The 26,549-nt window shown below is 33.7% G+C and overlaps 1 protein-coding gene and 1 long non-coding RNA gene across 3 annotated transcripts in view; one reads left to right on the top strand and one right to left on the bottom strand.

The window, feature by feature from the left end:
- Window positions 1–26,549, bottom strand: part of MGAT4C (MGAT4 family member C) — a 558,476-nt gene that overhangs the window by 189,945 nt on the left and 341,982 nt on the right. The window lies entirely within an intron of this gene.
- The window catches only part of LOC117028038 (uncharacterized), a 59,331-nt gene that overhangs the window by 22,883 nt on the left and 9,899 nt on the right, over window positions 1–26,549 (top strand). Inside the window, exon 4 of one of the 2 annotated variants that reach the window (XR_004424056.1) lies at window positions 5,085–8,018. The exons of the other annotated variant lie outside the window; for it this stretch is intronic. This is a non-coding gene — a long non-coding RNA (uncharacterized LOC117028038). Of the gene's footprint in view, window positions 1–5,084; window positions 8,019–26,549 lie in introns of those variants that run through there. 2 annotated transcript variants of the gene reach the window in all.

A 26,549-nucleotide genomic window follows, 5' to 3' on the forward strand; every position in this document is an offset into this window, starting at 1 on the left:
AGAGTTTTAGTGACAAGGGGGTGAAGAGAGGCTATGAGAGAAAGGAAAAAGGGATGCCATGTTCAGATATATTTTTCATGGATAAAGGTTTGCTTGGATTGCCTACCCCCAGCACAATCTTTTCCTTCCTCATTTAATGTTAAGAAGCAGTTCTAATAGTTTAGATTGAGTTCTCCTGCTGAATCAAAGGCCTCTGATTCTTAATATCCTTTATTTCTTGGGCTCCCTCTTCACAACCTCTAAATAATGGACTTCCCTAGAGCTTCTTCTCTATTCTCTAGTTGATATCCTTCAGTCATTGTTTTTACATGTCAATAATTTGAAGATGGTTACTAAATGTATTCATTCCAGTCTTGTATATCCAATAGCTACAAAGCATATCATCTTTGCTCCCGAATGAGCATCTCAAACATAGCATATCCAAAGTATACAAAGAGAAAGAAAACCAGTTTCTATCCTTCCTTCCTTCCTTCCTTCCTTCCTTCCTTCCTTCCTTCCTTCCTTCCTTCCTTCTTTCCCTCAGGTAGTCAGGCATTCTTTTAATAAGCATCTGCTAAACCTTTTTCCACGTCATGGGTAGTCAAAGAAGAATTAGGCAAAATCCTTGACTTCAAGGGAATAAACTATTCTATATAATTACTTATCATATCCCCTATGCTTAAGTATCAAAATCCTATATGCTAGTAATTTTTTTTTCATTTACTTTCCCAAAAATATTTACTTTTTTGGTGATAATCTCCATCTCTTAATGCCTCACAGTTCCTGCCTATCTTCTACTGTCAAGAGCATTTCTCTTTCTTAAAGTTATCACTTAAACCCCGTTATGTGATGTTGCTCTGAAAGTTTATATTAAAATCTAGGCAAAGAAGGAGTACTAGATACAGACAGACAGTTGTCTTGTCTTTCCTGGAGTGACCTTTCCTATCGTCTTTTGTGCTTGGCCATGACACCCATATTCTTGATACACATCAACACCACACTTATCTCTGTATCTCTTCTACCTACCAGAGTACCTACAGCATAATAGATGTAGGAGGCTACAGACAAACCTACTTAATTATGCCCTCATTTGATGCCATCTATTTCTCCATATTGGAGACTCATCCTTATTGTATAAGTGAATACATTTAGAATAACAGTTTTGGGAACTGTCCTATGAAACAATTGTGAAACTAAACGGTCTTCACTAATGCTCCTTCTGATCCTCTTCCCTCATTACTGATTTGTGTTTACCATGAATCATATGCCACCTAAATCACAGCAAGAAGGAAATAGGATGATGCTATCTTTTCCTTTTAAGATAAATTTTTAATAAATCGCTTTTATATATGTCGTTCAAGTAATTGAACAATATATATAACTACAATGAATTGAATCATCTGATAAGAAGGATGTGTATTCCTCTGGATCTTCCAGCTGACCCTAGCCTAATAATGAACCATTGGGTCATTCAGGATCAGATGTTTCCTCTCATCAGCTAATGTGTGGTCAAGATCATCAAGAGTGAATAATTACTGACTCAAGGACTCTATCCCAAACTCTGATATTCTCCTCAATTGTGTTATAGGTTGTTGCCTCCCTCTGTATTCTTGAGTAATTAGCCATTCCATTGGGTAGCATCCATTATTTGAAATAAATTAATAGAATGGGGAATCTGATAATGCTATTTGAAATCTAATGAAGTGGATTCTCTTGGCCATTTTGCTCCTTAGATGGGTCAGTCTACTTTAAATTGTCTTGGTTAATCTTGCTTTCTGTTTTTTTTAGGAAGCTTTCCACAATTACTCGAAACCACAGTGCTCTATCTCATTACAGACTTTCCATAGTGTATACATTTAGAAAAATTCAATTTAACCTTCCAACCAAGGCCTATAGTTATACAATTATGACCAGGTTGTCCCTCCTGGTTTTGTACAACTAGCATCTCTTCTGATACTTTGGCTCCCTCTCATCCCTGCCTCCAGTTATAAACACCAATCCTTACCTGAACAAACTGTTTTCTCTCGTCCCATTTTGACTTTGTACATACTGGAGGCCGCTCTGTCTGAAATATCCTTTGCTGGTCTCAAATTGGAAAAGTTTCTACTCATTTTTAAAAACTCTACTGACAGCTTATTGTGGAAAAAATGTTCTGATTTTTACAGATAGAATAAGTCATTCCTTGTCTATGATTCCTCAGCACTCTGTGTAAACCTCTAATATAAAACTTATCTCAACATATTATAATTATTTATGTTCAACTTTGTGTTGATCTCTAGACCATGAGCCCTTTGAGATCAGCAACAGTGCTTTGTTCGTTGGTGGCATGTCATAGGTGCTCAATAATCATGTGCCTATGTTTGAAATAATTTATGGATGAGTCAGAGCATTTATAAGATAAGAAAGATTATGTTAGTGAAATGATAGGTAGGATTGTTCTGTTATGTTTTACATTTACACTAACACCTTGATTTTACAAGATTATAAACTATAAGGAAGAAAATTTTATTTATTCCTTTTTTGTTTGTTTCTTTTGATATAAGACTGGGCACATGATAGATGATGCACTAAAAAACAAAAACAAAAACAAACAAACAAACAAAAACTTACACACACACACACAGATTTTAGAAATCAAAAGACTCTTATTTTGCCTTTCAGAGTGTGTTAGGGACAGAGAACAGCACGGATTAGAGAAGCACAGTAGTCTTATCTCCACTTCACCACCCATGTGAAAAAATGAGCTATTGTTGAAAAGCAGGAGAGGATTGATCTCTACATGTATAAGAACAAATAAAGCCTTTTAGCACTACACATTTCAAACTCGCATCAAATCATAAAAAAATGGAATAAAAGATAAAGCAAGTAAAGTAAATTGAGTAAAATATAAAGGAGAAAACTACAGGACTTTCCATTTGAGATATATATATATATATATATATATATATATATATATATATCATATATATATTTGACATTTGCAAAACAACCCTATGAGGTAGGTACTTTTACTTCCGCCAGTTTTTATATGAAAAAATAAGGCCTGAATGGAGTGGGATAGAAATTAACTTCAGGTAGTCTGTTCTCAGAAACCATATTTTTACCATAGTGCATATATATATATATATATATATATACATATATATATATATAAAATAATCCCTATATATATATATATATATATATATATATATATATATATAAATAAATAAAATCCTGGGGGTGCCAAAGAAATTTATACAAGTGGACACTTTGGTCAACGTTGCTCAAGCAGTAGTTCGCTGTAATCAGAAGTGTCTGGACGCTGATGGTAACCACTCTGAGCACCTCTTGTAATTGCAAAAGTCAAACGTGACTTGTATTCATCTTTTGTTATTGGTATACGTTGAGTATTACAATTTTGATACACTTTTACTTTCTTAAGATGTGTATACATTTTTCCGGCACCATTTGTATATAGACACACACACATGCATACATATTTCCCATATTATATTATTTTAAAGTTGGGAATAGCTCCTAAAAGTTATTTAATCCAATTTTATTTAATTCATTTTTCACATTTAAAATGTGAAATCTAAGACATATCAGAAATCTTATATGCAGTAACTGATAAGGCTAGATCTAGTACTCAAAACTCCTGAAATCAACATCAAGTTTTAAAGAGTAATTAGTGTGACTGTTTCCCAAAGGTTTTGTGTTCATGGTATATCAGATTTTTTATATTTGTAAATAGGGTTTTTAATGAAACTCCTGAATTGATTAAAACACACACACACACACACACACAATGCTAAGCAAGTCAGGAACAGTGAAAACACTAAAAGAGGGAAGCACTGACTGGGCACAGTATAATATATGTCAGTCCCTGTTCTCTGCACTGATAAGCTCACAAAATTTGCACAACAACCCTATGAGGTAGGTATTTTTACTTCCGTCAGTTTTTACATGAAAAAATAGGGCCTGAATGGGGTGGGAAAGAAATTAACCTCAGGTAGTCTGTTCTCAGAAACCATATTTCTACCATAGTGCATGCAAACAAACCAAAAACACCTTTGAAAGCATGTGCTCTTTATTGCTCTACAGGTCAGAACGTTTGCCCAGCCGATCACCCTCTATTATGCACTTACATTTAAGAAAAGTTGCTGGAACTTATCTTGGCACCCTGCTTCTCCATCAATCACAGCGGATGTTATCATGCTCTACCCCACATTATAAATTTCACCCAGCTCAATATTTCATCTGACTGACTACAGTAGCAATATGTGTCATCTTAGCAAAACTGCACTTTTCACATTGACTCAAACGCTATGGTCCACTGCTGAGAGTTTCACAGTGTGGCATATGGCATACGGGTAGAGAGTCACTCTGAATGAGGACTGTCACCAAAAATGCCTTACACTGTATTCAGTTCCTTGCTTCTGAAATCAGAATCACAGAACAAGCAACCAATCCTCCGCTTGTAGTAGATTTTGCATTTAAAAAATCCACTCTGATGTCAGTTTATAGTTTTCATTACAAACACTATCGAAATTAATTCTGGAATATTATTAGGTAAAAGTGGCTAAATTCAAGTCTTAGTATCTTGTAAAACTTTTTGTCAAAACACCATGGCTTAATATCCCTTGAATTTAACTAATTCATACCCTTAATTATTGCATTCTAATTTTACCCCTTCGTTCTGCTCATTTCAAAGGCATATTAGTCAAAGGTCTTAATTCCGGGACATAATTTTATTATTATGTAATATTATAGGAGTAAATTTGTGCTGAATCAAGTGTGTGTAGGCAACTTTGAATTGTTTTACAATTTATATACGTGTCACAAGATAGATTCTTCATTGGCTAATTAAATGATACCATCTAAAAATGGTTTATCTTCAACTGATAGGTTCTATGTACAGATTGATTTTCTCTGAGGAGGTTAGACTTCAGGCTTCCTTTTTTTTTTTTTTTTCCTTTTAAGTCTCTGGGCATGTGTGAATAAATTCAATGGGTAGTAAATATCCTTTCAGTTCAATGATCCTAAGACTAGTATTAATTTATGCCAAACTACTGAAAAAGTGGGTGTTAAATTTCAGTTTATTTCTGTTTTATTTCTTTCAGATACAAACTACTATCATTTGGAAGACATTGTCAATTTTTTTAAAAGAAAAGATAAAATTCATCCATTTCTCACTCTTCTATTTATACTACCTAAACACTATGTAATGCCAACCAACTGTAAATTCAATGCGTTATGACTGTCAAAGACATATTATAAAGTAGAGGATAAATATGTAGCTAGATTGCTTGAATATACAAGATCACTTTGTCCAAAAACATTTTTTCAATCCATTGTAATTCAAGCATTTCATTTTGGTAAATTGGAATGGTCACATTCGGAACCAAAGATGAGTTATAAATTAATCAATAGACATTTTTGTAATATCCAAATGTAAAGTATTTACAAATCCATTTTCAGGTTAGGACATACCTGAGAACTGAAAGATATATAGAAATACAAGAAATGCAAATAAACCTATCTCTCAACTCCTATTCCTAGCAAGTTCTCTGTTTTATTCAGTTACACCTTGAGATACATTTTATGTTTAGTTAATTTAAAGATCAGAGTTTGTCAGATAGAAAAAACATATATAACATACACCAGAGCAAGGATCTTTTATACTGTTTAGTTAAAAATAAATCCAAGTACCTAGAAGAGTGCTTGGCACAGAGTACACAAGTGAAAAAAGAAAAACCAACAACAACAACAAAAACAACGAGATAGATAGCCAGATATATGGAGGACGATGGGAGTAGGGGAAGAGAGAAAAGGGATTGATTGATTAATTGATTGACTGACTTGGGGCATTAAAATTTGAAAGCTTGTTTCTGATTCTGACTTCTCCATTTACTGATTTACTGATGAGGTGATCTTTGGCAACAAATTAAAAAGTCTGCATTTCCTTAGCAGCATAATATCAATTACTTTACCACAGACCAATTGTTACAAATGAATGATATTATGTCTATGAGACACCTTTGGAATTTTAAAATACATATAAACATTATGTTTATTCACACAAAATATACATCTAAATATCCATGCATTAACATACAATTATAAGCCCAAACTAAAATGATATCATGTCTGCTATATTCTTGATTTAACTTAAAAGTTGGCCGTGACAGTCTAGAATTTCACACTGTTAAGATAAGCATAGAATTTATGACATACCCAAGTACTTCAACTGACAAAGTAGAAAACTAAATGGTATCATGCATTCAAATAATTAAAAGAAGCTAACGAAGGTGCTTATCTAAACTAAGCTCTAGGAGAGCACACAAGAGGGAAAAAAAGTTATTTTGGAAGAAATGATGTTATAATTTGAGGAACAATTTTCAAAAGAAAATAATATATCACCCTCAGCCTCTGGGAGATGCAAAGAACTTCAGAAGGGTTAATATAAATATTTTCCTCACTGCAAATTTTCCATTGCTTTAAAAGACCTGTAAAACCAGTCACTTAGTAACATTTAACTTGGTGCACCCCATGCAAATAACTGGATAAGATAATACAGAGAACAAAAATGCAAAAGAAAAAAAATGCTTCTCAGACAAAGGACATATGTATTAGAAAGGGAACAAGGAACACAGTGATACATGTAGCATAATGCATCTTCTACCTATGGCTCCCTGAACTAAGAATTCCTCCTAGGGAGTGTGTGGATGAGCAATTGCTATGATTCCACTGATGTCCTCTCTTTAAAATAAATAAATAAATAAATAAAATAGTGAAAACTTTCTATCAGTGAAGTCCACCATCCAGGTAGATCATATCATGCATATCCATGTTGTGCAAAGTTGTTCAAAGGAAAACAAAGAGATAAGCAACTCTAACCCTGTAATCACTACCAAAGCAGTAAATTTTTGTGATTAGAGAAACTAAGACTGAGGGAAGCATTTGTACACTGCAGAAAATGCAATCTTAAGTGTCTGGACTGTCCGTTGCCTGAGTAAGGTTTTCTTCATTGCTGACAGAATGATATACATAGATTTTTACAGAGCTAATTGTTGGAAAACAAACGCTTTCCCCTGGTCAAGATTGATCACCTGTGAAAACGACAGTCAATACCTTTGGGTTGTTCAACTCCACTTTAAAGTACTTAAAGGAAAAAAAAAAAAACATTTCAAAATGGCGAATCATTATGCTTTCAAGTTCGTATTACCAAACTTTTGGATTCCCACTTTCAGATTTTGAAATTCACAGAATAACCAACACATATCTCCCTGCAAAAAATGAATTCCAGATACGTATGTGTAAGCTTCTGAGGTTTAGTGGATTATTATGTTGTCTTGCTTGAGACAACAAAGCTCAATCCCTTAGATTTCATTAATACACATCTGACGCTTTCTATAAAATCAGTTTTGTTCAGACCTGAATTGACTGAAGTAGACAAATTGAACAACAGTAATGTCAAACACTGCCAAACAGGACTGGGCTGGTTTAAAGACAGAGAAGTGTGACATAGCTGACAAAACCCTGCTGTCTTCAAGCACAACTTAAACATCTCCAAACCCTCATTTCTAATTATCTAAATTACTGGTTTGCACAGGCAAAAATAGCAGGGATGCCCAAAAAAGTACACACATTTTAAGAGATGTTATCTATATTCCAGCAGTAGTTTGCCATATTCAGAAGTGTCTGGACTCTGATGGTCACCACTTTGAGCACCTCTTTAATTACAGAAGTCAAATGTGACTTGTATTCATCTTTTGTTCTTGGTATATATTGAGTATTGCAATTAATACAGTTTTTTTTTTCCTTTCTTAAAATGTGTATACATTTTTTTTGGTACTCTGTGTATTTGATGTTAAAGCAGAGTAAAAATAAAGCTGGAAAGCATGAGCATATCAAAGCCTGCTAGACAAGTCATTATTCAAAAGTTTTATTACCCTAGAAGAGATGGAGATGATGCTAGAATAAGAGGACATGTTATAAATACAGCTATTTATACTTTTTTGTGTCTTCATGTCATAAATAACTGCATGCTAATTTAAAACAAGTCTACTATGTTATATTGTGATAATAAACAATATTTGAGGAGATAAAAGTGTTTTTGAATTCTTCATTCGATAGCACGTGAACATTCTTAGTCAATTAAAAGCTTGCATTGTATCTGATTTTTCTGGATCCCTGTCAGATTCAGTCCCTATATCCACAGCAACTCAACAGCTATAAGTACATTTGTTTTGCTGCAATACTATAAGGATCCTCAGGTATAAATATTTCTCATAATAATTAAATAATTGAAAACTTTATTTTCAGCATTTCAATATTCTGCAGATACATAAAACACAGTATTCTGTTATACATTTAAAAGCATTCAGTGTAATAAGTGATTTTAATGTCTCTTAATTCCAGAGAAAAAGGTAAAAACAAAAACAAAAAAAAAAACAATGTTCCATAAAACTATTTGTTATTGTCATTTTAAAATGATGAATATGCATACAAAATACTACAACTTTATTTCAGAAGCTAAAGTCTTTGCTCACTTGGTAAAATGTGTTTTCCTGTATAGATCCAACTTCGGAAAACTGTCCCAAAGAACTATCATTTAACAATTAGAAACTTTGACTCATTTTCAATTTATAGCAATACTACTTGGTTGACCATTTCTACCTGTACTCTTTGCTACTAACAGGAAAACATACAGAGATGAAGCAAAGTGCTATACATATCCATATACATTTAAAAAAAACAAATTAAAAATAACAATCCTCTAATAGCAGTTACTTTCCTTTTTCTAAAGAAACGCTGAATGTGCCTGATTTTCATTTTCTACTATAAATGAGTTTGCCAGGTACATGTTAGCAAGCTCTTTTTCAATTCATTTTACTAAATCCACACTTCCTTTTAATAACGCTAAACATTCCTTTCATTCAAAGCCTAGATAGTAATCCTGTTCGACCCTGACACCAGTTTCTTATATTGCCTCCTCTGTTACATCTACCGTTATTTGGAAAGAGAAGGTAAAACAGAAGAGGCTCTTACCAGAGACAGGGAAAACAATTCATTCAGTTAGATCCAACAGTGCTGTGTGCAGCCTGGCAGCATGAGTGATCCTTGGGCCTCACACAAAAGCGAGATAATTGGCTCTCAATGAAGAGATGTAAACATCCATCATAATGGCTCTGGGGCTGAAACTGAACGCTACCTCAGCTGTTCTGTGTACTCCGACTGGAAGATGATGTCACAAACATCAACTGGGTGTACTCTCATTGGCTTCTTTTACCTGGAATCATATCTTAACCCTAAACTGTCAGCTGCAAATTGTAATGCTTATCTCTGACTATAATTTTTGCTGAAAGGGAAGTGAAAGTGACGTTGAGCTACTGAAGGACAGCAAACTGAAAATACTGTCCCAAATACGCTAAGACCCATTGACATAATTAATTAATTAGGATCCGTGAGAATTTTATCTTTCAAATATGCTTATTAAAGAACAGTATTTATAGAAGATATTCCACAGAATGGATATTAAAGGAAGAGATTCATGTAATTACAACATCCAGAATTTAAAATTTTCTAATTACTTTGCATTGATTTTACAGAACTACCCCCATGAAATTAAGAAAGTCGAGTTGAGGAAAATTACAATGTAGACAACTGTGCAGTGGAGTTTTCAATTACTTTGGTCAGAGCAGCCATCTGTATTTTTAAATCTTCTAAAATAAATAAAAAAATGAAAATGCATTTTCCTTCCTGAATGTTAAATAGTATGGCCAAAGTTTTGTGTAATAAAGCTTAAAGTATGAGATATTAAAAGCATAACATCACTAAAAAAAAAATAATGTTAAATAGTGGTTTACACATAGAGTAATTTGTAAGTCACTAGAACTATAGAGAAACCCATTTCAGTAATTGAAGTCTACTTTATAATATAGTGCTGTTCAGTTTCAGTACAAACATGGAATAATTATCCGTCCCTTACCCTCTATCCTGACAAAAGCCCCAGACTTCTCCCCAAGATTAAATCCAGTGGGAGTGGACGATAATGGGCTAAGCTGGTTACAGCACTTTGCTGCCAGAGGGCCAAAACGACAATCACCTTGAAATATATCCAAGCTTTCCCCACCAAAAGGAGCTGTCAGCCACATAACCGTGAGATGCAAAAATTAGCAGAGCTATTCAATGACCAGCTCCTTCTAAATTCAGCCAAGTCATATCCCAGGGCAAGCCCTTTCAAAACTGTGCAGCTTAGCATACAAACAGTAGAACCACCTGGAGAGAGGGAGAGCAATTTGCTTCACCCATCTTCACTTTTAGGGAAAGGAGGTCAAACAGTGTCCTTGTATGCCTTTATGTTGGTTCATGTCCTGAATAATGGATTCGGGACAAATAGTTATTATAATCCCTCCACATTTCCAATGACAGAAAATTGGTTTTATTGTACAGCTCAATGAAAGTTCTAAAAGTTGAAAGTATATGAAAAGATACTTTCATAGAGCATATGGACAAAATTTCTTCCCAAGTTCTAACTTTCGTGAACATAGATTTGATTATTTATTGGTCTTAGTAATAAGTTAGTGTGTGATCTAGGGACAAGATTTCTAGATTTGGGTTCAAAGATCCAGCCTCTAATTCTCACTGTATCACCTACTCTCGGTAAGAACTTTGAAAAAATTAATAACTTTCAGGTATAGAATGAGAATGAAAATGTTACCTGGAGGGAAAAAAAGTTGAAGTAGGGATTAAATGAAATGAGACAATGTACAAATATATAAAATTTAAAATAAACATAAATATAAAATGCAGTTAAGATTGCTGTTATGCAGAAGTTCAAACATGTTTATTTTAAAGGCATTTGGATAATTTAAAAGAGTTGATCCAGTGCCTTCAAAATAATGAAGAACTATTATTATCCTAAACCCTTAAAATTTCTACTACAAAACTCTATTGCAAGTTGATTTATAAAATTGATTAATAACTTGATTTATAAAATTGACTCATTTAGTGTTTTTTTTTTAATTTGTTGCCCCTCCCAGTATTATTTGTAATTTAATTATATTAGTCAAGTGCAAGAATCTAGACTCAAGCAGACTATTTGTCAAAATGTACTTTGGTGGGAAAGACACTGTTCATTTATTTCTGCCTAAAACATGGGAGTTTAGATGGCACTATGTATAAAAAAAGAGTCATTGCTGTTCAAAATGCTATAAATTTGAATTACAGATCAGAAAGATGAATTTGGACAATGGGAATGTCAACGGTATTTCAGGTAAACAAATGATAAAGCTAAGACATTGTAATTGCTAAAAAGATATGTCATGGAGAAAATAATTACTTATAAAATAAAATATGCTCCTGTCTGTCATACATTATATAAAATTTAAAAGGCGTAAATATGAAATGGCAGAGATAAATAACTAACCAAATTAGATAATATTTTGTTGCATGTAGAAATCATGCTGCTATATAATTAATTGAAACATATATATGTGCATACATGTTTCAGTTAAATTTTTTTCCCAACTACTAAGCAACTGAGTTACTTCTTAAGATAAATGTATATTCTGGTGATTTTAATAAACACAGATCGTAACCTTTCTCATTTTGTTTCGTGTTTGGGGACTGCCCTGCCACACAGACACAGGGCATGATGAGGACTGGGGAGTATGAATACTCCTATGCCCGGCAGGCACTGTATATCAAACACCCACAGCCTTCACATGCTTCATTCATGAGTGGATGCCTTGGTAGAAGACCCTAATTTTGTGTTATTAAAATATGTAAATATAATTTTTAAGAATATAGATTGTAATGCTTAATATTACACAAATTCAAGACTAATCAATGCATCAGTAAAATTTTAAGGGAGTTCACTTATAAAATATGAAAACATAAGTACTTCAGTTGTGTACAAAATAGGAAAATTAATGTAATATAATTTAATTCCTAGGAGAAGGAATAGAAGAGAAGGAAAATAGAGTAGAAACATTTTAAATTAATGATGCCTTATAATAGTGAATGACTTTTTACTCCATACACTGTCAATTTCAAATTTTATTATAATTCATTAGGACAGAATGTATATTTTAGTTTTAAATAATTACATCTATACACTCAAAAAAGTTTCAGATAAATACAGCATATAATATACTGAGTGTGCCAAAAAATAATGTATACAAGTTGACAGTTTGGTCAACATTACTCAAGCAGTAGTTTGCCATCATCAGAAGTGTCTGGACGCTGATTGGTAACCACTTTGAGCACCTCTTGTAATAACAGAAGTCAAACGTGACTTGTATTCATCTTTTGTTATCAGTATGTATTGAGTATTACAATTTTAATACAGTTTTCATTTCTTAAAATGTGTATACTTTTTTTGGCACCTCCTGTATTACGTAGAGAACTCAGTGTGATTATTCTAGTAAAGTATTTTACACATAACAACAGAAAACTTATATTTCTTTATGGTGGGCAGTAATCATCTGAAATTACTGATGAGTGGAAGTTATGAAGTTTTTAGTAATTCTTTGAAATGGCTCTGTAGGAAGAGAAGAGATATTTAAGATCAGGGCCTTCCAGTAATCTATTTGCCATATGTCCTTTTAAGTGTCTAATGATACTCAGTCTGCGCATGCATATGAGTTAAAGCTGAGAATAAGATGTGAATATGTAACGTGAATACTGATGATAAGAAAGGAAAATCCTTATTATTATCATAAACTTCTATTATTAGGTTGCTGCAAAAGTTGGTGCAAAAAATTGTGGTTTTTGCAATTATTTTAAACCTTTAAAAACGCAATAACTTTTGCACCAACTTAATGATAAAAAGTCCAACCTAATTACATACTGCAAAAAAAAATCCTAAATGTAAAAATGTTGCAACATTAAGAAACTGCAAGAAAATGAAAGAATGATGCCATTCTTTGAATATACTATTTATTATATACTAGTAGAGAAATAAAATACATTTTTGTCAGGATTCTAAAAATATCTCCAATTTCAAAACAAAAAGGTAAAATGAAAAACACTACATTTTATAATGAATTTATCGACATTGTTTCATTTCTTTTTTTTACATTCCTTCATGTAAAATGGACAGGAAACACTTGTGAGTTCTAGAGAACTGACCAATATTTTAACTATAGCAGCTACGTACAGTCTTAATATAAGGGGAATATATAAGAGGAAAGGAAGAAAAAAATTATAGGAATTAATCTAGGCATTATTCTGAGTAAATTTATATTAGTAAATGTTGCCTGATATGAAGAACATGAAGTCTATAAAAATATTTTTGACAAATGAAGTAGATGTTTTGAGTTTCAACCAAGCATATACCTTTTTTTAAAAAAAATTTATTAAATTTATTGGGGTGACATTGGTTAGAGAAATTATGTAGGTTTCAAGTGTACATTTCTATAATACATTGTTTATATATTGCATTATTTGTTCACCACCCAGAGTCAATTTTATTACAATACTTATATACTATATATTTCCCAGGAGCTGAAATCATTGCAGTATTTAATTGCCTGACAATTATTTCTGTTACATCAATTTTGTGGTTAAATTAATATTTATATTAGCAAAACAAATCAGCACTAGAGGCTAATTAAACTGGAGAAACCGGCCTTCAATGTTTCCCAACGTACTCACTAATAAATTAGGGTATTGTGTTAGGTTAATACTAACTTTAGAAGAAATAAACATGTCTTTCAGGTGATAAATTTATAGGCAGGACTTAGGAATTTAAAGAGGTTTTACAATCTTCTGAACATTATTACTTATGCTGAGAAGTTAGGAATATTAGAATATAGCATTTTACTACATCTTGCACCATCAACCGTCCTATTGCTGAGTTATCCACAAGATGGCAACTCTGTTTATATGGCCGCTAATACTCTTACTACACTATTTTGTCCTTTCATCATTATTATTTAAAGAGATATATTATGCCAAGTTAATAAGGAACTTATATTCAGCAATGCTCATATTAGGTAACTTTAGAGTTTAAGAAGAATAAATGCTTAAAGGTATTTATTAAAACTTCTTGAAAAGCAGGAATTATTTAAATCATCTTAAAATGTCTGACTTCAAAATATTATCTGTTGCTAACACAATTCTCAAATGCTTCATCCCGGACTTATTTTAGAGGTTAATTTATTTATAAGAAATGGTTTTATTTTGTATCATAAAGACTTTTATATTGCTTTTTGAAAAATGCAAACAGTACTCAAAATAACTGTGACTAAATCAATGATAACTCACTTGTACAGTAAGAGATATGTGAGAATTATATTTTCTATCCACTAAATTCTAGGCATAACTAAATCTGAAAAGATATCTATTTATTGACCTTGCTTATATTCCTTTTTTTATACTTTGTCATATTCACTGTCATTTTTTTTTTCTTTATGTCAACCTTAAATCTACTGTGTGGCAGCTTTAGTATATTATCTTTATTTCTCTTTCCTGTGCAGATAAATTTTTGAAAATACTTAGAATTATTAGGTCATATCACCTTTATTTTCTGAGAATAAATATCTCCAAGATGTTTGACTATGTTTATGTTTCAATAAATTTTACTCTAGAGAAGGAGAAAGTGACTAAATAAGGGTAAAGAAAGATCTACCCTCTTGTATGTTAAATAAATATTAATTCTCCAAAATGAAGGCAAAAGCTCATGCAATTTTAGTGACTTAGAGTGCTGTTTTTAAGTATAAACTGAAAACACTAACTTATCATGGAAGATATCTTGATTTAATACATACGCTAATTTATTTTACCAGGTTCCCTTTTGAAGTTCATGGTTAATCTCTGTATGAGACCTAAAGATCAGTGGGCAAAAGGTTTTGTTTTTCACCATCTTCTCTGAAACACTACATTTTTGTTGTTGTTGTTGTTGTTGTTTTTAAACTACATCTTAATTAAGGATATTTCACTTGCTTTCTTATAAATATATTTTGATTGGTCCCGCCTATAAAATTTTATAAATTCACTGTGACTTTTTTCTTCCACCTCAATTTCGTCACCTTTTGTGTCATATTACCCAAATCAGATCCCATCAAGGCCTTCTATTCCCATCTTGACAAATATGGCACAGCATTAATCTCATAGAAACTTAGAATTGAATTTAGATCTTGATGAGGAAAAACTGAACACAACTGCCTTATATTTGACAAGGGAAAAGAGTTATTCATGTAAAACCTTCTATGCTCAAAACACTGCTTTATACATATGATGTTTATATGCAAAATATAGTGAGAAACAGATTACTAATTGTTGTCACACAGCAGCCGACCTGTCTGTCCCCTCGTACCTGCCCCTAAAGAAAGGAGAGTCTGTGAGACGGATCCTTTCAGGGACTTTGCTTCACCTTTGTGCTTATACCTTATGTCTCCCTGTTTGGCCCCAAATGATGGCTGGTTAATCAATGACAGGTAAGATTCATCAAGGAAGGAACAACCTAAGACAGACACAGTTGCATAGGGGCCATCTGGAGAACTCACGGCATTGATAGAGGTGGGTACAGAACCCCACCTTCCCCCGGCTAAGGAGAGCTTCTGCCTCTGTGGCTATATTCCTTCCCACAACCTGCTTGGGAAGTAATTCAATGATGTGATAACATCAGTTCTACATCTACTCATATCACTAAGTTTCATCATAAAGATTTTTTCCCTTGGGGAGGAATATACAACAATTACTGAGACATTCTGGGACTTTCTGTTCTGGCCGCTTGCAGGCAAAGGTGATTGGTTTGAATCAGTTTCCTAGTACAATGTATGAAATTCACAGACCGTGGAGAAAACAATGTTACTTCCTTGTAAAGCCACAAGGTGGCCCGATTCGGGGCTCTCAGGATCCTTTGAGGCTGTGAGACCCTTGGCCCCTATAGCATACATCTCTTGACTTCTGTTTCTTTCTTAACCCTTTGCTGCCCCTTCTCGTTCTCTCACTGCCCATGTCATGCTGGACACGACAACTAATTATGTACAGTATTTTATGCCATATTATAACTTTGTAGCAGGAGTCTTCAAATCATTCTGAAAAATCCACTTTACCACAAGAAGAATTAGGATTATTATAATAGTAAAAATATATATACACATCACCATCACCATCACTGGTTTGAGTATTTAATTTGTGCTAGGCACAGTGCCAAATAGTTTATATTTACTACCTAATTGTTTGTTTACAACAGCTCTTCAAGGCAGGTCAATGTTAAGACTTTCAAAAGGGCTCTTACATTTACACTATACACCAGTTATTTTTCAGTCATAGTTGCTTATTTGAATCTCAAACTTGGAAATGACAGAATACAGGGTCCTGCTATGGACTGAATATTTGTATGATCCCCACACCCCACAATTCCTATGTTGAAACCTAATGCCCAATGTGATGATATTAGGATGTGGGACTTTTGGGATTATTATTAGTTTCCTTACAATAGAAAGGACCCCTGAGAGTTACCTACCCCTTACCCCCTTACAATAAAAAGATAGAATAGTTGTCTACGAACTAGGAAGTTTGTCCTTGACAAACACTGAATGAGCCAGTGTCTTGATTTGGGCTTCCAAGCCTCCAAGACTATGAGAAATAAATTTATATTGTTTATAAACTACCTCGTTTATGGTATTTTTGTTATAGCATATTAAACAAACTAAGATAAGCCCCAATCAAACTACTTGCCTGAGAATCTGAGTATGGCGGCACTGGTGTATGTTCCTCCTTAATGATTGTCTCTCTAGCCAGGCTTACACATCATTGCCCAAAATATTTGGATATGTGAGTCAAAGGTTTTAATGTACATCATCAAATTTCACTAAAATAAGTAACAAGTGTTCCAAAAATCTAAAGTGAAGTCTGTGAAGGAAACAGGGAATAGTTTGTTTGTCAAATGGTACTTTGGAACATGAATAAAGGCAAATCTAGATTACTTTGCATCACCAAGGTAAAGAGATGGACATCACCTGCCTAGTAAGTCCAAGGAGGAAAGTGCATGATCAGTGGGGGTTGAGGAAGACAAGAGGGATAGAAGTAGGGGAACAATGTGAGGAGGAGCTGGTTCAGCATTCAGAGACTGCCCAGCAACTTTGGGTGTTAGAGCTGGCATACTCTGATCTGCTAAGACAACATCTACAGATCAATCCACTTGTGACACAAAATTTCTCCTGCCCATAATGGTGTACAAGTGATGCCTTTTCTTACCACAAGACAATACTGAAACTCGCCGTAAATGTCCTATACTGATACTCTTTTTCAAAGATCCAGGATGCATACAAGCCCACTGAGAGGATGCTACCTAAATGGATAGTAGCTGCGGGGAATAAAAAATCCCAGTATCTGTGTTTGGGTGGGAATAGATTCTGTGAAAACCAATCCTAAGACAGATATAACAGACTAATTTTTCTACAGACCTCATGATTTCATAGAAATATATTCATAAATATGCATTGATGTAATTGTACTTGCTCAAATGTATAGCAGAACTCATATCTTCAGAATTAAGCATTAAGCATCATCTGTAATAAAGCTGGATTATAACATACACTTCTGAAGTTGCAAGTGAGGATAAAATCCTTTGTTATAGTTTCTATAATGAAGTGCATATATTTGTTTATCTGTGTATATAATTAAATACATATAATGAAAAGTTTTAAATAATTGACAATTAGTAGGAAGCTAGTTATAGACACTCTAAAGAATTCTAAGAATTGTTTTAAATGTCTAATTTAGTACTATACCTGTAACATACACGTTCCTCTCTCCTTACATTTGACATCATTAGTACATATATATTAATGACGAAACAGATCATCATGAAACAAAGATTTTAAAGTATGTATGTATATATATGTGTGTATGATGAAACAAAGATTTTAAAGTATATATGTATATATATGTGTGTATACATATATATGTATATATGTATGTGTGTGTATATATATATATATATATATATATATATACTTTAAAATCTTTATTTCATGATGATCTGTTTCAAATCTTTCTTTGTTTCATGATGAACTGTCAGCAGAAGTTGTTTCCAACTATTCATTTAAATCTGACATAATTTCAGCCTTTTTTCAATGCTTCCTTGTCTTCATCATTGTAGGACAAGAATAACTTTCTAATTAAAATTTATTGTTTTGTCATGCTTTGTTAGGTAACCTCTTTTGTAGTCATGTACATTTTTTACTATTTTTGCTATTATCTCATATTACAAAAAGTATCTCTCATGATACAGTAACAGAGTACTTCTACAACCATGGTCACCACAATAGAAAAAACCTGCTGCTGTCTCTAGCCATTTTTTTAAAAAGTGATTAAATTACAGCCATTGTTTCAGGACACTGTAGAGAGGCAACGTAAATTAATGACCTTCGACCAGATCTTGGATGATCATGGTACAGGAGCTCATTATTCAACTTAATCCATGAACTCACCAAAGGTAAATGATTGCTATAAAGGCTATAGGAATCTTATACCTTGTCAAAATAAATGACAAGTAGATGTGACTTAAGCCTCTGTGATATAACTGGCTTATTAATCTATTATCTCCAACAGTCCATCTTTGAAATTGTAGATATGGATACCATCCTAGCTCATTCCAGGTTAAATCATACAAAAATTCACTAAGTGAACAGTGTGAAAACATAGGAGATAACAATGAAATATTTTCTGCCAGAAATGTTTTCTGCTCTTGCTTTTGGCTGTGACTAACAGAAAATCAGCACTGCCTGTAGGTTAGAAGGGAGATGTCACCACCTCTCCACAATCCTGAACTCAGAATCAATTAAGAAGATGCTGGAAATAGACACATGACTAAAAATATGTAACATTGTTTTTTACTGTAGACCACACTGAGGTACACAGTCTGACTTGTGGCCAGGCTGCTAAATGACCCCCAAATTCTAGATCTCAGAATGAGCCAGCTAATGGCTATCTCCTGTGGGTCACAGTTGTGGCCCATAACGTAGAGGACAGATGTGGCCTTAGAGTCCATCCTTTTTGAGGCCAGGCTGCATCAGCCCTGCTAAGATTATTTCATGCTCAATTAACTCACTCATCCTCCTATACTGTCCCTGATACAGAATTAAGTCCTTCATTAATTCCCAATTACTCTAATTAAAACCTCATATTTGCCTCTGTTTAGTCTGCCCATACAGTGTGGAAAAAAAAAATTGCCTCCATATTTCACTTCACACAAGTTATGCCTAAGGACCTTAAAAGTAAAATCATGGCATTGACAAAAATGTCCCTAGGGACCCCGGGCTCTTCCACAATAATTCTTCCCCAAATGGAGACAGAGTCATTTTTCAGTCTTATGTAATTAATGAAGTAAAAGTCCTGGAAGGACTCATATTTCTAAGTTGAAAGGACCCATGAGTACCCAGCAAAATGAATGAAAAAGAGTCACATTAAAACACATTTCCATGAAATTTAAAATCACTGGTGATATAGAGATGATCCTACAATTCTGAAAAAAGAAAAGAAAAACTAGTCTCATAAAAAAAAAAAAAATCAGGAATCAGATCAGCACCAGACTTCTCAATAGCAAAACAGAGAAAGAAAACAATGGAATGGTAGATGTTTACAATGTTATTTTCAACACAGAAATTTCTACCCATCAACATTACCACTTAAGTCTGAAGCAATAAGACAGGACATCTTCAGACATGCAAACTCATAAAAAAACCTTCCACAGATTTTCTCAGGAGTGCTGCAGGATGTGCTCTATCAGAGCAATGAGTAAAGCAAGAAAGAGGAAACTGTGAATTGAGGAAATTGATGAACTAACACTTGAAAGAGGCCATGGAAACTTTCCAGATGATGATCATTAAGGGAACTCTTAGGATGACAACTAGGTAGCAGGCCCAGATGGTAATCATGTACAAATTACAACAAAAAAAGACAGCATTCTCCAGGAGGGCTATTTTAATAAAAAGTAATTAAAAATAAAACTGAAATATTATTTGATGGTGCTTGAACGTATTGAAGGGAAGTGGAGTTTTCTGAGAAAGTTGACGTCCAAATTAGAGAAAGGTGGTAGAAAACTAAGGCGAAAAAAAGAAAAAAGAAAAAAAAAAGAGGGCGCTTATTAAGGCAAGGAAAACTAAGTTATTTAAATGGAAGGAAATTATTGCTAAAACTCCTCCAACTACTACTACTACTTATTTGTTTTAAATATGATATAACTATATTGGAATTGTAGGAGACACCAAAGGCAAAAACACTACATTTAGGTTTTTAAGAAAACAACTGAAGGACTTCTGGTTTCCAGTCCAGCCTGTAGAAACCTTGGAAGAAACCACTCCGCCCTAATAAGTGAAGAGTCAAACAAACTGGAAAATCAACAACTCTTCTTAGATTTATCAGAGAAGTGAGGTCTCAGAGCACACTGCTGCCTCCAAAACTGGAGAGAATGATATGCGGATATAGAGAATCACAACTTACCAGAGCAGAAATCTACAGCCTGAAACATCCACAGGAATCAGTACTGGCAGGAAAACCTGAATTGTAACAGGAATTTCAGGAGGCTCAGAATAAACAAGTCTGCGCGATAAAAACTACAGTCGAACCCAGTGAATTTTATCTCCTGGAGTTCTACCAGGTTCTCACAGTGAATATGGGTTGGGATGGGGGGCGGGGGATCTGCTTGTGCTTCTGGCAGGGGGAAGGGCAAATAAGCCATTTAAAACACACCAGAGAATTCTGTTCTTCATAACAAGGTCTGCCCTCTGGAGAAAGTAGCTAATCAGAGCCTAACCCGTGGTGGTCTCATCAGAGCCTAATTGATCTGGGAGAAGGGAAAATAACCCACCCTAGCTCCCTCTAGCCAGGTTTTCCCACTTTAGTGGGGGAAACAAACACATGAGAAGCTCACAGTCAAGAGGCACAAGCCCACTAAGACTGAGACCTAACTATAAGGACACAGAATGGTTCCCTGCCTATGTACCTTATGACCACAATACTAAAAGGTTATTTATAGAATTTCCTTTTACATCATGTCTGACTATGAATAAAAATTACAAGACATACTAAACGGAAAGCAAACAAACAACAACAACAAAAAAACAGTTTTGAAGAGGCAGAGAAAGCATCAAAACTAGATGCAGATATAGCAAAGATGTTAGAATTAAAGGACCAGAAATGTAAACAACTATGATTAATATAAAAGGCTCTAATAGATAACTAGACACATGGAAGAATAGATGGCGATGTAAGGAGAGAGTTGGGAATTCTAAGAAAGAACCAAAGAGAGGAAAGAACAAAAATAAACAAATAAACAAAATAACACTAACAGAAATGAAGAATGTCTTTGATGGGTTTATTCATAGACTGGACACGGCTGAGGAAAGAATCTCTGAACTTGAGGTTATCTCAATACAAACCCACAAAACCAAAAAGCAATCAGAAAATGATGGAAAACGAACGAACAGAATATCTAAACACTTTGGAATAACTATATAAGGTGTAACATGCACAATAGGAATGTCAGAAGGAGAAAACAACAAAATAAATATTTGAAACAATTATAATTGAAATTTTCCCCACATTAATGTCACATACTAAACCACAGATCCAGGAACACAAAGTGAGATGAATGAAAACAACAACAAAAGCACTACATTTAGGCATCATTTTAAAACTACAGATAAACATGTAAGAAGCCAGCGTGGGGTGGAACACTTATCTACAGAGGAACAAGGATGAGAATTACATCTAACTTATCCTTAGAAACCATGCAAGAAAGGAGAGAGTAGAGAGTAATATTTAAAATGCTAGAGAACAAAAAACAAATAACAACAAGAAAAAACAACCTAGAATTCTCTACCCAGCAAAATTAGTCTTCAAAAATGAAGGAGAAATAAAAAGATTCACAAACAAGTATTGGGGGAATTTGTTGCCAGCAGACCTGCTTTTCAAGAAATGTTAAAACTAATTCTTTAGAGACAAGGGAAATGATATAGGTCACAAGCTCAGATCTACATGTACAAAGGAAAACATCAAAGAAGAAATAAGAGAAGGTAAAATAAAAACTTCTACTTGTCTTATTCTGAATTGATCTGACAGATAACAGTTTGTTCAAAATAATAGCAACAATATATCTGATTATGCATATATATATACACACCCATATATATGTATACATATACACACACACATATATATGTATACATGTGTGTATATACATATATACACACATGTATACATATATATATACACATGTATACATATGTATATGTATATAAGTTTTGACAGTTAAGTTCACAAACTGATCCTACAAAAAGTGCTGCATACCTCATTGCTGAATATCACTATTGTCACTTTTGAAGTATTCCCCTTGGGAAGCTATGCATCGATGCCAGAGCCTAGTACACCCTTCAAAGCAATTTTGAAACTCTTTCAGAAATGGCCATCAGAGCTGTCGTCCTATTACTCTTCATGTCCTGAAGGTCATCAAAATGTCTTCCTTTCAATATTTCCTTTATCTTTGGGTAAAGAAAGAAGTCATTAGGGGCCAGATCAGGTGAGTGGGGAAGTGTTCCAATACAGATATTTGTTGACTAGCTAAAAACTCCCTTACAAGCAGTGCCGTGTGAGCTGGTGCATTGTCGTGATGGCAAAAACCAGGAATCACTGGCAACAAGTTCAGGTCAATTTCATCTAACTTTTCAGCACTTCCAAATAGTAAACTTGTTTAACTGTTTGTCCAGTTGGTACAAATTCATAATGAATGATCCCTCTGATATCAACACAGGTTAGCAACATCGTTTTGACTCTTGATTTGGATTGACAGAATATTTTTGCTTGTGGAGAACTGGCTGACTTCCATTGTACACTTTGACACTTTGTTTCAGAGGCATATTGGTACACCCATGTTTCATCACCTGTGATATCACGGCCCAAAACATTGTCTTGCTTCTTCCAAAGGTCTTGGCAAACTTCGACTCCTCTTTGCTTTTGTTCATCAGTGAGCTCCTTCAGAACCATTTTTGCACAGACCTTTCTCATGCCATGATTTTCTTAACTGTTTCTCTATCAATGTTTACTTGGTCTGCTGTGCTTCTCACAGTCAGTCAATGATTTTGACACACAATTCGATGAATTTTTGCAATGTTTTCCTCAGTTCTGCTCATTACTGACTGCCCCGACCTCTCTTCATCAGTGATGCATTATCTCCCCTTAGAAAAAGGTTTAACCCATTTCTACACTGCCGTTTTCTTCATGGCATTATCCCCATAAACTTGGACTAACATGTCCCTGATTTCACTTCCACTGTTGCCAAGTTTAACAAGAAATTTAATGTTTGTGCATTCCTCTAATTCAAGCTCAGACATTCTCCTGACAGCACATAACAACACTCAACAACAATAATGAATGTCACTCAGCAAGACACCACCACATGTCGAACAAACACAGCTGTGATACACTGATATACCAAGGTTATGAAACCTTACTGAGCTGTTTGTACAATGCTGCCAATGTAAGCACATGGTAGCAAGTTCACAAACTTAATACTCAGCCCCATAAATGTTGTCTACAAAATACATATTTTAAAATAAATACCCATATAGGTTAAAAATAAAGGAACAGAGAAAGACATACCATGCTAACACTAGGAGAACGACTCTGGGTGGTGAACACACAATGGGATTTATAAATGATGTAATACAGAATTGTGCACCTGAAATCTATGTAATTTCACTAACAATTGTCACCCCAATAAATTAAAAAAAAAAAAGAAAGTGAGAGTAACTATATTAATTTCAGACAAAGCAGACTTCAGAACAAAAAAGTTATCAGGGTTAAAGAAGGATATTGCATAATGATAAAGGGGAGAATTCACAAAGAAAATATTACAATCTTAATGGTATGTGCCTAATATCATAGCATCAAAATGTGTGAGACGAAAACTGAAAGAACTGCAAGGAGGAAAGCTATTTTAAAAAGAAATAAGTTATACAAAGTGTTCAGGTCATTATTTAGCACATGCTAATTGTTCAAACAAGAGATACCTTTATTACTCTAAATCATATTATGCTTTGATATAATAAATTATCTTTGAAACAGCAAAACAAATTATAGACCATATATGTATACATACTGTTTGTTTGCTTGTTTGCATTATAGAGGAAAGCTTATTCATTAAACAGCATTTATAGCTACTCAACAGAACCAGAGAGTCAACGGGGAAAGTGGTAAAACTCATACTTCTCAACAAAACTCTGTCTATGGAAGTAACATCTGAAAACAATTGTGAGGCACCTATAAATACTTAACAGTTTCTTGTGCAAGTTACAGGCTCATTAAATAATTATTGAATTGATTTCACATTTTAAGAATTAGTGAAACATTATAGCAGAACACATATAAAACAAATTGTGTCAATTTCTTTTCCATTCATTCAACAAATATTGATGACCTGACGTTGCATTAATTGCTATAAGACAAACATAAATATGACTTATATTTTGGTCTCAAAGAACTCTCAGTCAAGGGAGAGTTTGAAACATTAAAAAAAATAGAGCAGACCAATTTTCTTATTAGTTAGTTAAGATAAAAATAAGTTTACCTAAATGGATGAAATGTCAAATATTTGCTTCATACTTATAATAATAGGGGGAAAATCAGCGAGCTTTTAGAAACAATATCTGGAGGAAAGCAACTTTTAAGATATATAATGAAGTGACTGATTCGGACCAATATTTTGCAACCTGTGTGTCTATACGACTATATTGATTTTCAATATGTATAACCAAGGCCAAGAAGCATATCAACACTCAAGTACCTCTTTAATCATCTTGGATTGATTAAATATGATAGAGTTTGTGATTAATTGAGAGACATACCAGAAGTGTGTTGGAGCTGCACTGGAGGGGAGTGAGAATCACAGTAAATGGGGCTTGTAATGTATCAAATCCTTAATATCCCAACCCCACTACCTCCATGCCTTGTTTAAAATCCTTAGGGATTCTTGTTCTTAAAATAAAAGTTGGTGGGTTCTTCCTAGCATGATTTATGCCTTCTGATCTGACCCCAATCACTCTAGCCTCACCTTCCACCGGCCTTCTTAACCTCATTTTTTTCTCTCTCTTCTCTATCTCAAATGACATATTTTTTAATCCCATTTCTTTTTGCTACAGGGCTTGTTTGTACACCCAAATAGCTCCTTGTGATTGCAAAGCCCTTCACCCATTCTTCTCTTCATATTACTCCTTGTTTTCTTTTCATATCACTCCTTGTTATGACACTTAAAGCCATTTGAACCTTCTATTAGTCACATAATTATGTTGCATCTTATGGCCACAGGCCATTGTACATGCTTTTTATTCTGTCTAAATACTCTTTGCCTACTTCATTTCCATCTTCCTCTAGTTGTCGCTGCTCATCCCGCATCACCCATTCCTTTCGTAAGTAGTCTTCCCTGACCTCGTTATTTAAGTCAACGTCCTATTATAGTATGTCCTTATAGTCCAGGTATCTTTCTGTGTTGCATTTATCATTGCAATAAATAAATGTATTGCTGTGACTTTCTAAATGATCGTATATTCCACTAAAATATAAGGTCCTTGAAAGCAAATATTCTGTCTGCTTTTGCTTAATACGTTAGACATTCAACATGTTTTTGTAGATTAAATGCAAGTGTAGATATTTCCGTGTACTGTTCAAAATATGAATATAAGCTAAAACATTTGTCATGACATAGCTATTTATTTTTAATTTCCCAATTTTCCACATAATTTGCATTTTGAAATCCTTTTGGAAAAAAATTTTACCTAATGTCAGAATTAGAGGAAAGATAAGTTGTTTTAATATATTTATAACATTTGATAAGTTGTTTTATTTATTATTTATGCTTTGAAAATTTTGTATTTCCATATGTGCTAGTTGTTCACTTTATTCCCAAATGGTTATATTGTTTGAAAAATTCACTATTGACTTAAAAATTTGGTTTTATATAATATTATTGGTTAAAATATTGGATTTTACCTTGCCATTCATAGGTGACTTTTTTTTTTAAAGTAACTTGAGGTTGTGTAACGATGCATAAATTAGCAGGTATAACCAAAACCCAGAAATATGTGCCTAGATCTATGTGTTTTGAGAGAGCCAAATAAGTGTCATATTGTGTTTTAAATACAATTTTATATTTTTTTAACTTTTGACTTTTGAGCTGTCTTCTCAAACATTTGTATATGCATTAGAATGCAATAACTCAATGAAGGGGAATAAATAAATTCTGAAACTGAGTCAAAAGACATAAAGACATCCAAAGGCACTATAAGTCAGTATTAGTTTTGGTTAGAAAACAACTGATTAGAGGCAGAGCAGAGATGAATGTTTTTTTTTAAAGATAATATTTGGATTTTTCTTTGTCTTGGAAGAGAAGTTGTTCAGGCCTTAGAACTGAGATTTTAATTGTGGAATTCATAGAATTACACAAACATATGTATTGAAAACAGACAATGGAGTCCTAAATATCTGGAGTGATTTATCTCACCAAATATGAGTAACATAGTCAGAGTTGAACAGATACAATGTTTGGTGGGATTAGAATATGTTGTAACCCA

This window comes from Rhinolophus ferrumequinum, chromosome 10, assembly GCF_004115265.2.
Source record: "Rhinolophus ferrumequinum isolate MPI-CBG mRhiFer1 chromosome 10, mRhiFer1_v1.p, whole genome shotgun sequence".
In the NCBI taxonomy this organism is placed as follows: Eukaryota; Metazoa; Chordata; class Mammalia; order Chiroptera; family Rhinolophidae; genus Rhinolophus; species Rhinolophus ferrumequinum.